This window comes from Plectropomus leopardus, chromosome 17, assembly GCF_008729295.1.
Source record: "Plectropomus leopardus isolate mb chromosome 17, YSFRI_Pleo_2.0, whole genome shotgun sequence".
NCBI lineage: Eukaryota > Metazoa > Chordata > Actinopteri > Perciformes > Serranidae > Plectropomus > Plectropomus leopardus.
The window spans coordinates 102553-116436 of NC_056479.1; the positions used below are offsets into that span (position 1 = coordinate 102553).

Below are 13884 nucleotides of genomic sequence, written 5' to 3' on the forward strand. Positions count from 1 at the left end.
CTCATCCATCCATGTCTATACACCAGCTCAATCACTGAGGTCATCAAATGAGCTCCTTCTAATTGTCCTAAAATCTTGCCTTAAAACAAAAGATGAACAAGCTGTTGTGGTGGCTCAAACTGTGGATTTATGTACCACCTCATATTACTCCAAACCCTAACCCACACAACAGCGATGTTGCAAAAATGCACTTATTTTACTGTAAGATGTTTTGCTGGACTGCTAGGTTTGAGGTTTGTTACTGTAACATAGAGCAACTGTTTTGTTACTCCTCCTAAAAGTGATATGAATTTTACATTGTTTTATTTATTTTGCTGATGGATTGCTAAATGTAGAAAAAATAATCAATAGATTAATCGATAAAAGAATATTCCTTAGGTGCAGCCCTACATATTGAGCTGTTCATCCCTAGTATTTGTATCTGATTATTTGTTTGGTATGTTTGTTTTTATGTCTGTTTCTATGTTGTACTTCGGAATATTTTTAATGACTATTTATTTTGTCCAGTACTTTTGTACAGCACTTTGGTAAACCTTGGTTGTTTTTAAATGTGCTATATAAATGTGGCATATGTATATACACATACACAGTTTATAAATGGTCTATATAAATAAATGTGAACTTGACCTTACTTTCACCGATAAATTAATCAAATTTGGTGCTCTGTGCTTGTGCCATCAGTGTGTAAGTTCATTGGCATGGTTTTTGGGCACCCATTAAAGTTAAAATATATCAATGCTTCAATCAATGTCAATGCTTTTGTCGCTGCGCACAGAGCCACACTCCATGGTTTTTCGACATGCTCTTCCAAGGCAATTTTGGAGTAAAAGCATCTGTTTTGGCACACACCTAAAGAGATGCGACGCCAGTGATGACTTAGCGGCATGGATGGCTTCAGTCCGATGGCACAGGGGATCCGCAATTTAATTGTTTTTGAAATTTTTGTTCACCCAGTATTGAAGTTTTTAAATGATTTAACTTGTTTGTTTTTTAAATAATATATATGAAATTATGTATATATACCTATATACACCGACATTATATATATATATATATATATATAAATATAAAGAGAGAGAGAGAGATTGATATGCTGTGTCACTCTGTGCTCTCTTTCTAATATCCAATGTTTTTACAGGTCTGTGAATGCAGCGCAGCAGGCAGTTTTTTTTTCTCCTTCACAGCTGAATGTCACTCCTGCTGTGGATAACTGATCTGATAATATGTTCACAACTGATCAGTTCAATAGATGAGAGGAGGTATTTGCAGATTTTTCAAAGTGAAAGTGAGTTTTAGGCCAAGCCGAATGAACGGTTAAGTTTCACTTTTAACGCGCCTGACATTCTGTTGCACGTGTCTGCCACTACAAATAACCCAACAGTGTTTTAATACAGTTCTTAATTAACAGTCCAGCTCCACTGAGACTACAGCGGGACAAATTAGACTATGGCGGCTCGTCACCCCCCAAAAAAAGTACTTTAAAACAAATTTCCTCTAATTCTACATCACCTGCACTAGTCTACAATACTTACATTTAGAGACTCCAGAATACATTAGAGAATAATCATTTATCATTTGTCAGAGGACAGCCAAGCTGACCCCAGAGAAAGCGAGCTTTTAGGCTGGGGCACCAGGACCCCAAATCAATAAATCTGCCCCTGATAACAAAGAGAGCTGCATGATGTCACTGCGCTGCTCTCAGTCTGCTGTGATGAATCTCTCATTTAGCTGTGTGATCACCCAAGTGTGTTATTTGTTTTTATTAGGCCTCCTTTTTTGTCACTTGTTGAAAATAATAAAATGAATCTCTTCGACTCAGGTACTTTGGTTCAGGTAGGAATGTACAGCCAGAGCCACGTTCTAGTATCCAAATGCACACACACCTGGCGCACAGTCTGTATTCAGGCACGTTTCATAAAACCAAAAAAACTGCTATAACTAACTGCTAAAACTATTTTCGTGCATTTTCAGTATTTACTCTCGTAGTAGCTGCTGTTGGACGTTTCCTCAAATTTCCCTCTTTTGTATATTGGGGCAGACGTGAAACCTAGTTACTAGTGGAGATTACAAGGATGATTTAGGAGCTCTAAATTGGGAAAAATACTGTAGAAATGTGACGCCGGGAGGACAATGGGAAAGGGCAGGGAAAAACGGGAGTCTCCCAGGAAAATTGGGAGGGTTGGCAAGTTTGCTTCTACCTCCTTAGTTAAGTCAAGTCAATTTTATATAGAGCCCATTATCATAAAACATGGTTTGCCTCAGAGGGCTTTGCCGTGTACGACATCCCTGAGACCCTCACATCACCCAAGGAAAAACTCACGAAAAAAAAGAGGGCAGCAAACATATGGCCCTATTCACACAGCGCACGTTAGGAGCACTAGACGTCAGCCTCGCCAAGCAGCAGTGTGTTTCATGCTTGTGGTGTTCACACATGCAGTGTTGTTGCCACATCGCTGTCCGCTGCTATTAGTGCTGTATTTTTATATTTATAAGCACAATTTCCATTTGTTTATAAAGTCGTGCAAGCTCCTGCACAGGCGACAAGCTCGTCCTGTAAATGTTTCAAAAGAAAATGCCTTGAATCAAATCCTGGGATTCTGTCCACAGAGACGCTGTCAGAGGGCTTTCGTTTTGAAAGGGAAGCAGGGAAGTTGCAGTAAAACAGCCGTCTTTGTATTTCCTCATCTCTGTGACAGAGACTTTTAAACTGCGGTATAAAGTGGTATAGAGTCAATATAATCATCAAAACACCATATACACCGCGCATGGTGCTGCTAATGCTCTCCTGGCATGCGCTGTGTGAAATGGACCTAACTCTAACGTGTAGAGAAAACACACTAATAAATGAAGTTAAATCAGTAACTTTTTCCCCTTTTTAACCATTACATCCCAGCTAGAGTGAGATGACAGCTAATGTTAGCTTCTTCTCCAAATTCACTTGAAGAGTGTCCAGTATCTACTATATTTGTCATCTGTGTTGTTCAACACTTAATGGTCAGTCAGACTCGGCTGGAAACACTCTGCTTCAGCAATACAGTATGCAGTTTATTTTCATATAATGTTACATTCAGCATTCCATATATATTTTTACTTTTGCCCAATTGGACAACGCATGAGGTTGTGTTCTGTGTTCTCTGCCACTTGGCAGAACACAGAGTTTCCCATGTCAATTGGTGCGCCTTGCAGAGCTTTACACACACTCTCACTGCACCGCTGTCACACATCAACTCAATTTGAAAAAAGTCATAGGAAACATGGCTCTTCAGAGAACATTGTCCTCCTTATAGTCCTGGTACTGACAGAGTAGGGTACTGTACTGTTCAAACAGCACGCTGTTGCAATAGTTGTCTAGGCTACACTCACTGTATGGCACAAGGAAAGATTATGTTACCAGCACCAATACCAGTGCCCTTAATACCAATAATTACTTCAATCAATACCTATAATGTGACTTGAGTAGCCTGTAGTATACCATAAAACTCTGATAATAGCCCGGGCTTCCACGATAATGATCAGACAGACAGTGCATCAGAGAGAGAGAAAGAAAGCGAGAGAGTTTGTATGCTAGCTTTGTAAACTGCTAACTCTTGCTAAATTGAATTGCTGATTAGACATTCCTGCCAACAACTAGCTGCATACAAGCTGTATTACAAAGTACGAGGGGTTGTCACTGGGGATAAGCACCGAAACCTGATATTAAATAGGCCCTGGTACTTGTTGCATTGCTCATGGGGACTTCTTTTGACTTTGTTTCCATTAAAGGGAATCTGTTTTTGACAGATTAAGAAACCAACAAGATGAATTTTATATGATTCTGCATTTATACTCTACACTGGACAGTCAAACAGCATTCAGAGCATAGATTATGCTGCCACCTGGTGGAAATCCCACTGCAAAGCTGTCCAACTGGCCGATGTAAAGCAACTCTACCAGCTGCTATAAAAAACAAACAAACAAAAATTGCCCACATATCTTTTGATATGGCTCATAGACTATCTGTAATTGGTTTCAGTAGCAAAAAAAAAGTGATTGGGGCATTCCTTAATAAAACTGGAGAGAAAGTATTTTTCAATGACGAAAGAAAGCCTCACTGAATTCCTTCTGTACTTCCAATAAAATATAAACATTTCTCCAGGATGAAAAAAACTGGTCTTGCAGCAGACCCCATGAACAGTCATTAAGCAGCCTGGGATAATCCATCATTTATTAAGAGATTAAGAGCAGCGCTGAAGATTAAGGGAGATGCATCTTCTGGGAGAGAAGCCAGCCATGTACCTCAGTTCTCCTCCAATAGTTAAACCTGCTTACATTGTTGACCAAGTGACTTGGTCAACAATGGGTCTCAGTCTCTAATATGTGGGATAAAAAAGTTGTCACTGTGCATGAAATATGTGGGCTCATAAAACTATCGTCAGTTTCATGAGCATACGCACCAGCTGATTTTGTTCTTACCACATGCGTATGTTGGTGAAACAGAATCATTCAAGCTGACAGTCTCGTCCCCGCTATCTGCAATCAGCATACTGCCATGCCCCTACTTCTCTTTACAAAGAAATCTGTTTGCCCATAGGTGTATGATGGAGACAGCAATGAAGCTGTTGGCCCTGACACACCAGTGTTGGGTTAGGGTTAGTCCAGTTCAGTTCACTTTGTCACTTTATTAAAGATTAGAGCGGTTCTAAACATTACGGTGATGAGAACTACTTTCAGTGACAAATTTTGCTTTTATTTTAGCAATAAAAGTCAAACTGTATTTCACTTCTGTTGATCAAGTAAACTGAATTTCTCTCTTGAGATTTAAGTGTAAGCTGCAAACTTGTCTTTAAAAGTGCACTATGCAGTTTCAGGGTAGTGGCAGTTGTTTACATTTGCAGTGAAGGCTGCAGTAATTTTACAAAAAATATTTAGATTAATTCATTGATATCATATCTTGTAAGACGAAGAATTCTTTATCAACACATGTATATTGTACAGCAAAATCGTTCTCTGCATGTAACCAACCCTCGTGGAGCAGTATGCAGCTCTTGGGGACCTATGTCACAACTTCTGCTGAAGCCTTGTTCAGGAGCACCGACAGGTGTATTAACCTAATGCACATGTTTATGATGGCAGTGGAGGAAACTGGACCACCCGGAGGAAACTGTAAACATGGAGAGAACATACAAACTCCCTGGTTGGCCGTTATGCAGCGCAACTGCATCAGTAACAACATTGTAGCGGGCTGCTCTCCTGTCATACGGAACAAAATGGGAAATTATTCCACTAATATCAACTGCTTTTACCGAGTGTGTGTGGGCTGACGCGGTCTTGTGCATCTTGTTGTGAGACACATTTCTCCCACTCGGCTACATGCCTCTGTTTGACATGTTGAAATAAATTGGTTGTGTTGCTGATTTTGTTGAAACAACCTTTTAACAAACTCTACAGTGGACTGTGGTTTGTTCGAGATTTGACACAGCAAAACCGATTCAGTTCCCAATGACTGACGAGATAGAGTCTTTTTTGGAAAGTATTCTTCGTCATCATTAACACTTGCTGTCACGTTGTTGTTTATATGCATAACTCTAGGAGGTAAATACAGGGGGAGGGCGCAGCCCACTGTGACTACAAAGGTCCCAAGGGAGAAGCGGAAGAGAAAATCGAGATATACATATTAATATATCATCCTGAACCACACATTCGAATGAATCGATAAAATCAATTTACCAGCCAGCCCTATCTGGTTTATAGTATACGTTTTTAGTTTTGCCTATGTCCCATTGACATTGAGGGGTGGTTTTTACTAACTATACTGCAGACAGACACCAGGAGGCAATCACGATTCAAATATTTCACTTTGGGAGAACTGTCATGTTATCCATCTTTATATACAGCCTATGGTTTACACCTGGTAACATGTGTTTCTGTAATGCTGCTTTTTTAATCTCCTGTGGTGTGGCCACAAACATAATACGTTATCAAAATGTCACAATGCCTAATCCATGGTCATGTCTTTCCGACTTTACATTTTATACAGACCTTGTTAAGGCACTATTACGACTAAAGTTGGGTATCGTTTGAATTTTATCGATTCCAATTTCGGCTTTGGTTCCAATTCTGGAATCCAATTCATTTTTCATTACGGTTCTTAAAAATAGGTCAAATGTTTTGATAACAAAAGATGTCTTTTTTCTTTTAGGTGTTAACTAAACATTCACAAAGTAAATAAAAATGTATCATCTATACACAGACGAGCGTTAAAAAACAGAGTGAATATCAAACTGCACATATTGATTGCGACTTAAACCTTGAGTGACACACTGTACTTTATATTACACCAGAGCAGCCAGGTATGTTTTGTGAGTGATTACTGTTTGTCATGCAGTGGGTGTGAGTGTGTTTCTCCTTGCATAACTTCTTCTACAGCTGCTAACAGCCCACCATCATTTCTAGTTACAGAATGGGTGAAATCAAAGCAAGGCAGTTAGGCTGGGGCATCAGACCCCCAAATGACTAAATCTGACCCTGTCGTATTTATAAAGAATTCCATAAACATACATAAAGTATTTTTAGAAATAAGACTTCTTTTAACTGAAGTTTTCACAGATTTCAAGACTGGCAAGTTTAATACAAAACAAATAGCTTATTCTGCTTAATTAGAAATAATAAATAAAGACTTCCAAACAAAATCCTTTACAAATAACCTATTTTAACTAAAATTCTCAGCTGTTTGCTGAGAATTTTAGAATTTTTAAGTTAACCTACTGAACTCTGTTTCTGCACAGAGTTCAGTAGGTTTAATACAAAAACAACTATTAGCTTGTTCAGATTATTCAATCTGATATAACATAAAGGATACTTTATTCAGTAATAATGAAGACTTCTGAACAAATTATTCAGCAGCACAGCATCCCACAACAATCAAACATTCTGCTGTCCACAACCAAAAGCAGCTTTAAATAAGTATATCATAATACTGTACTGTACTTGATTCTTGTTTTACACACCTTACACGCGGAGCAGCTTTTGTCAATGCTCTTTCCGAAATGCCTCCACACGCTGGATCTCAACCCTGAAGAGTGAACCTCACGCTCAGTGACAGTATAACAGTAGTAGATCACAATGCATCTAAGAATCAATGTATTGGCACACCCCTAAGACAGTGCCCACTCTCTCTCTTGCGTGCTACAGAGCACCAGTATGATTAGTAGTTGACCACATATCTTGTGTGGTATAAACACTAAAGCATCCTGTTGCATTCCCAACAAGGACTACTACAACAATTAGGGATGCACCGATCTGATATTAGGATCGGTTATCAGTCCTGATATTTACAAAATAGCTGTATCTGGTATCGGATAATTAGGAAGATCCATGTGATCCAGATCCTCTGTGGCGGAGAGAGACTTTTAATGCAGTAAAAGGTGGTATAGAGTCAATATAATTATTAGGGCAGTAACGCCGAATCGATAAAATCAATTATAATTTATTATTAAACATGTTGGCAACAAATAAAATTATCGATTCGTTGTGTGGCACCATTATTATTCACCGTTTCTTTAGCAGCGCTTGTCAGAAGCGTCTCCGCTGTGTGTCAGCTGCAGCACATCTTGAGAAACGGTGGCTCGCCGATTTTAATGCGACGCGTGTTTGTCATCAGAAATAGACAGTGAAGATGGTGTTTAGATGAATACATTGACAACACTTTTCACAGCATTTTAAAAGTCTCTCTCTGTCACAGAGATGAGGAAATACAAAGATGGCTTATTTACGCCAACTTCCCTTTCAAAACAAAAGACCTCTGTGGATAGAATCCCATCAGTTGCTGATACAAGGCATTTTATTTTGATTCTGTTTTTATTTATGTTTTACACAACATCCCAACTTCATTGGAATTGGGGTTTGTAAATGTGGAAATACAGAACTAATATCTACAGCTCGTGACGCAGCAGCAACGTTGCAACAACGCTGCATGAAACACGCTGCAGTTCGGCGAGGCTGAAGTCAAACTGAACATACGTCGTTTTTTGTCAACATAAGGAAATGTAACGATATATTGTAAAAGCTGTCAAAATTTTGTTTTTGAATTGGTTTATATTTGATTTTGTAGTTATTTATTATTTATTATTATTTTGACAGCTCAGGGGTGTTCTAGCAAACCCCTTTTTATGTTTGCACTTTTTGCACTGTTGTTAATTATTTCTATTTCTATTTCTTTTAAAATCCAATTCTTCGATTAATCGAAAAAATAACCGACTGATTAATCAATAATCAAAATCGGAAAAAAATCTGTAACTGTATCTCTAGATGTGCCGCGCCTGACATGCTGCTGAGAAACGCTGCTGGGACACACTGCAGCGCTGCTCTAACTTGTTTGCACAGGTGCTGAAAAAAAAGGAAAAGATGTGTGTAACAACATGAGTGAGCCAAAAAGTCAGCTATATGGAGGTATTTTTCGCCTGCTATGCCAAGAAGTGTGATGACTACTTGCAATATCTGCAAAGGAAATGTTTCGGGGGTTGGTGGTATCACTGAAAAATACAACACAACAAACTTAATCCAACACCTTGAGCAGGCTGAGCTCCTGCAGTTGTAGGAGAAAATACGACAAAGCAGTTAACTTTGGCGGATGCACTGCAAAAATGTGAGAAACTTCGAACCGACAGCGTGAAAGTGACAAAAATGACAGAGAAAATTCTGGAATTCATTGTTTTGCACATCAAAAACACATTAGGTATATACACCAGTTGATGTTCCTGACCAAAGCATTGGCAGAAGATATGCACAACCCATGTCGTTCCTAGAGATTAAGGCTTCCGTCGCCTACTTGAACACCTGGAACCAGGGTACAAATTACCATCACCAAAATATTTTTCTGAGACGACTCTGCCAAAAAAGTGTGCGTACATATATCAGCAGAGTTAGAAGATGTTAAAACAATGAGCTTCATAACGAATATCTGGAGCTCCGATATGTGCCTTACATCACTTTTAAGTTTAACCATCCACTGTTTGGACAGGAGTTGTAAGTCTCATAGCGCGATGCTCCTAGCTAAAAACTAACATGGATCACACACCAGCAACTCGATCTTGACTGTCATTAAGGAAATCTTGATCGGTGGCATACTCTGTTAAACAAAGTGCACGCTCTGATTGACAATGCTGGCAATATGAAAAAGGCCATGCACAACATAGGAGTGTGCAGCTTAGGCTGCTTTGCTCATATTCTGCAGCTCGTAATCAACATGGGACTGTTGTTACAGCAGTAGTGTTGCACGGTGTACTGATACTAGGAAAGTACAGCGGTATCCAGCTGTTCAAAACGATACAATACCACATTTTATTAATACCATTACTTTATGAATGACAGCATGAGCTGTGTTTGTCTGCTCGTGAAAGTGAGGCTGAGCATATGAGTGCGCACTGTTCCGAGCTCTTTTCAATCCCTGCAGGAGGATGGTGTGTGTGGGTGTGTGCTGTTCCGAACTGTGCTGTTACAACAGTAAGAGTGAGAGCCATGACTGCTAAAGTTTCAGATGCTCGTCTTCCCTCGTCTTGACTAAAGCTGGAGGAGGAGGAGAAGCGCCTCTGTCTGCTTCGGAAGCTGATTTATCTTGGAGAAGCGGAGCTCTCCTCTGCTGCGGGCAGCACAGCAAGGCACAGCCCCGAGCTGGCTCTACATTCCCATAGCTAGTATGCTAGGTGGCTACGTGTTAGCATTACTAACGTCACGTATAGTGAAGTAAATTATGAGATTTTAATGTCCCTCTAAGTTTAACATATTTGGTGTTTGATTTTCAAATGAGTAAAAACCCACATGAAGTTAAATCAACACTCCGATCTCCTCTCTGTGCCACCATTCTGACAATTATTTTTGAAGATCGCGGGCACGTAAGGAATCTTGGGAAATGGAAGTTTGTGAGGGACAGTAGTGATGTGAAGAGGGAAAAGAAGGCAGCATTTGTGGGCTGCATAAGAAAGAACCGTTGAATGCAACCTCCAAAGGATGCAGACCCTGAATTGGGACACAGCTAAAGTAACAGACTTACACTTACTGCCATTTGTGTGTATTGTTTTTATAGACTATCAAACTGAATTACTGAACTACTGAAAGTAACATTATCATAATTTATATATCTCTCGTATCCCACAAGGCACACAAAAACCGGCCAGCAAACTCTGCAACAACCCAGCTGAGGCAGCCCTACCTTCCAGCTGTAAACAAATACAACACAGTGTTAAAAGACTCAAAAAAAAAAAAGCAAAAAGAGTGAATAGAGCAGCTAAGTTAATCTTTATTGATCAGGTGCCCATAATTAATTCAATTAATCCCCTCAGTAATTACATAATTTTTCGCTCGTGTGGAGTTTAATTATAACTTTGTTGACTTTACAAGACAAGAAAAAACTGATTTCCTTTAAAAGTTAATTTTTACAATAATAATGTTACTAAATGATATTAAAGTGACTCAAAGGTAGTGTAAACACCTATCCTCTGCCTTCCCCTTTTAAAGCCCTTTATTTTTGTCATGTCAGGACTGTCATCTTACATATCATTTCATTACTTTTCCTGGTGTTTTAGGCTTTTACTGTGGTCTTGTTTCAGTATCCGTATCGAGATACTTTGAGTAGGTATCTTATCGAAGTCAACAGCATCACAGCAGAGTGCGAGTGATGCTATTGCAAGTGTTAGACAGATTGAGGGACATTTGAAACATTCAATACTTGCATATTTACGGCTAAAAGATATCCAGCTACCATTTAAAAAGCTAACAAAATAAGTAAGCTCATCCACTGCCTCCACCGCTGATGTCATTCCAGCTGTCACTGTCCTCAAATGCATCCAGGCTAAGGAAGACGAGGCAGATGCTGGCATTAAAACAATGAAAAAGACCCTGCTAGAAGCTGTAAACAAAAGCTTTGGCACTGTGGAAGATGAACACCTATCAGACTTGCTGGATCCTAGATGCAAAGACAAGTAAGATTGTAAACTTATTACATTATATTTTATGATCTTTCTGTCTATCTACAGTAATATTAACAGTACTTTGCAAATTTCAATGTAATAAGATGCCATGATGTATATTTATAGCCAATATAAGTAGAACATAAAAATTGTATCCATTCTTTAATCTTTATACATACTTTTTTCACTTCTTTATTACTTTTTACAAGTTTCAAGTTTTAGTGTCACAATGACGTGTATTTTAACCTATGTTTTATGTTTTTTATGTTTAACTTGTGTTTTAGTTCTGTTTCAGTGCAGACTCTGCAAATTGTGCAAAAGATGCACTGAAGAAGGAACTTGAGAAGGAAGACTTACGGAGCTGGAGCATCGGAGGCTTCAAAGCCACCAGCAAAGGGTGGAAAAAGCAGCGGCATCACCAAGCAAGGGAAGCTTTATAAAAAGAATTTGACCAAATTCTGGAAGAGTGTGAGGATCCTGGTGCAGCAAACAGCTCAAGCTCTGCTGTCGAACTGCATGGATTTTTTACTGAGAAAACAACCACTACCTCAGACAACCCATGCCAGCACTGGGGAGTCAACAAACATCAGTTAGCAGGTCTTGCTGCTACAAAATACCTGTGTGCCCCCTCTGTGTGTTCAGCACAATCTCCAACATCATGGATAAGAATAGAAACAGACTAACAGCAGAGAGAGCAGAATTTTTTGTTTTCATGAGAAAGAACCTGCCATTGCTGCTTAAGTGAGCATTCAGGGCAACCACAGGCCACGAGTGGTGTGAGACTGCATAGCTGTTTACGTGTTTATGGTATTTGATTTGATTTTTTATCGGTGTCTGATCACTGTTTCATTACTGTTTCTCTTTTTTGACCAAATTGGTTATTCTCAGATATCTCTGATATATTTAATTTTGAGTTTCTGTTTGCACTAAGTATTTACAAATATGTTTGATTACTGTTTGTTTGACCAAGTTATTTCAGCTGCTTATTTATTCTTAGTTTCAGTTCCTACATTTTATTTTCATTAACTGTAGATTCCTTTCTTAAAAAATGTAATAGTATTCCAAGTTGCTGCTGGAATCATTGCAATTGTTCTTATTTTAATAAGAAACAAATAAATAACAATTTCGCACATGTGTTAATTTGTTAAATTTTGTTTTACAAAGTTAGGAAAGTAATGTTTATGTCAACCCTGATGCCTTTAGTCTCTTCAACATATGGCGGGTATATAGTTTATTCAATAAACAGGTATTGACTGATACGCAAAGCCCAGGTATCGGGACTGAAAAAGTCGGATCAGTGCATCCTTAACAATAATGTTAGCCATAGTGGTTGTTTTAGTGACAAAGGGCTATATGTTGGACCGTTTTGCATCACCATACATAACTGCCTAATGGAAGGAGAGGTGTGGTTTTCAACTGAAAGCATTATCTCCAGTGTACCAAACCAACTGCTAATGTGAATAGCAAGCATGCTAGTGATGATGTCATACCGGCATGCTGGGCCTGTTAACCTTTTAAGGCAAGTGAGGTAAGCAGTGATTAATTTGAACACAAGTGGTCAGCTGGAAAATACATGATAGACAGAGGTGTGAACAGCGCAGTAACTCGGCTGCCACTGGTGTCTGGATCACTGAAACAAATGTTAATACCAACAGGTCTGAACAGGTTCTCTGTTACAGCTGAAACAACAGAACACACAACTGGGTGGCTAGATATTAGCTTATAAATTTTACACATGGGATTTTAATATGGTATTTTTCATATTGAATGTTGTTAATAAAGATAGGTCAGCATTAATCAATTTAGAAAAAGAAACATTTTCACTAGCCTAAAAGGGATACAGTTCACCTTTGGTTAGTTTGTCTGATTTCTGATCATACACTTTTTGATGTGAATTCATACATTTATGATGCTTTTCCTGTTAACAAACTGCATGGCATATACTCTCAGTTGCTACTCTTCATCGCGTTACTTTGATTTTTTGGGGTCTAACTTCTCACAGGAGTCAATTAAACTCCATCTTTGAATGTGTGCTGAAATTGGTATGTAGGGGGCGATCCTCACAGTACCACGCAAGCTGGTTGGTGAGGAGGCCTGCGCCGTGACGCGCGGCTGCTTTTCTTCAGCGGGACATCCCGCTATCCCGCTGAATAACAAGAGCTACGGAGGAGCGGAGCGTCTCGGGGGCTGCTCCACACAGGAGGGGAGTACTCAGCTATTGTTCCATTGAGAACAAAGATGAATGCATAAGTAATAAGGGCCCGGACTCACTACGCCACCCAAAATGCAACGACCGCTTAATAATGCAGTAACGGCTTGATAAGTGTTTGTGTTTGCCGCTCTGTTACAGAACGGGTTACCGGCTAAATGCAGCGCTAACACTATAGCGGCGACAGCCCTCCTCTCTCCCCGGACAACCGAGGGTGCAAGACGACGGGTCAGAAATTATGCCCTCTGGTCCAGATAAGCTAATTTACAAGCTATAAATGCTAAATTACATTACCCGTGTCTCTTGGGGAGAATCAGGCAGTGGTAAAACCGGTAAAATACCGGTGATGAAATAAACTTCGTGAAACATCAAAGGCAAAAGCCGTTAGGTGCGAGCGGTTCGGATGTAATGTACCCGTTAGCCTACATTAGCGCATCCCTGTTGAAACCAGGGCTAGTGGCATTGTTTGACTGTTAGCATTCAACTACACACAAGTTAGCTGCCCTGCTTATTGATGGGACTCACTCAGCTATGATGTGTGTGTGTGTGTGTGTGTGTGTGTGAGTGAGTGTGTGTGTGTGAGAGAGAGAGAGAGAGAGAGAGAGAGAGCGAGAGAGAGAGAGAGAATTGCGCACCGTATCTTTATCGAGGTCGCCGAACTCGTGTTGGAGCAGAGCGACCCCATCGGACGACGAACATTTAGGAGTTTTAACGGTTCCTTAGTGATAGGCA

At 39.6% G+C, this 13884-nt stretch overlaps 1 protein-coding gene across 1 annotated transcript in view; it reads right to left on the bottom strand.

Annotated features, from left to right (window-relative positions):
- carm1 (coactivator-associated arginine methyltransferase 1) overlaps window positions 1-13884 on the bottom strand; it is a 55307-nt gene that overhangs the window by 41102 nt on the left and 321 nt on the right. The gene's annotated exons all lie outside the window — the stretch shown is intronic.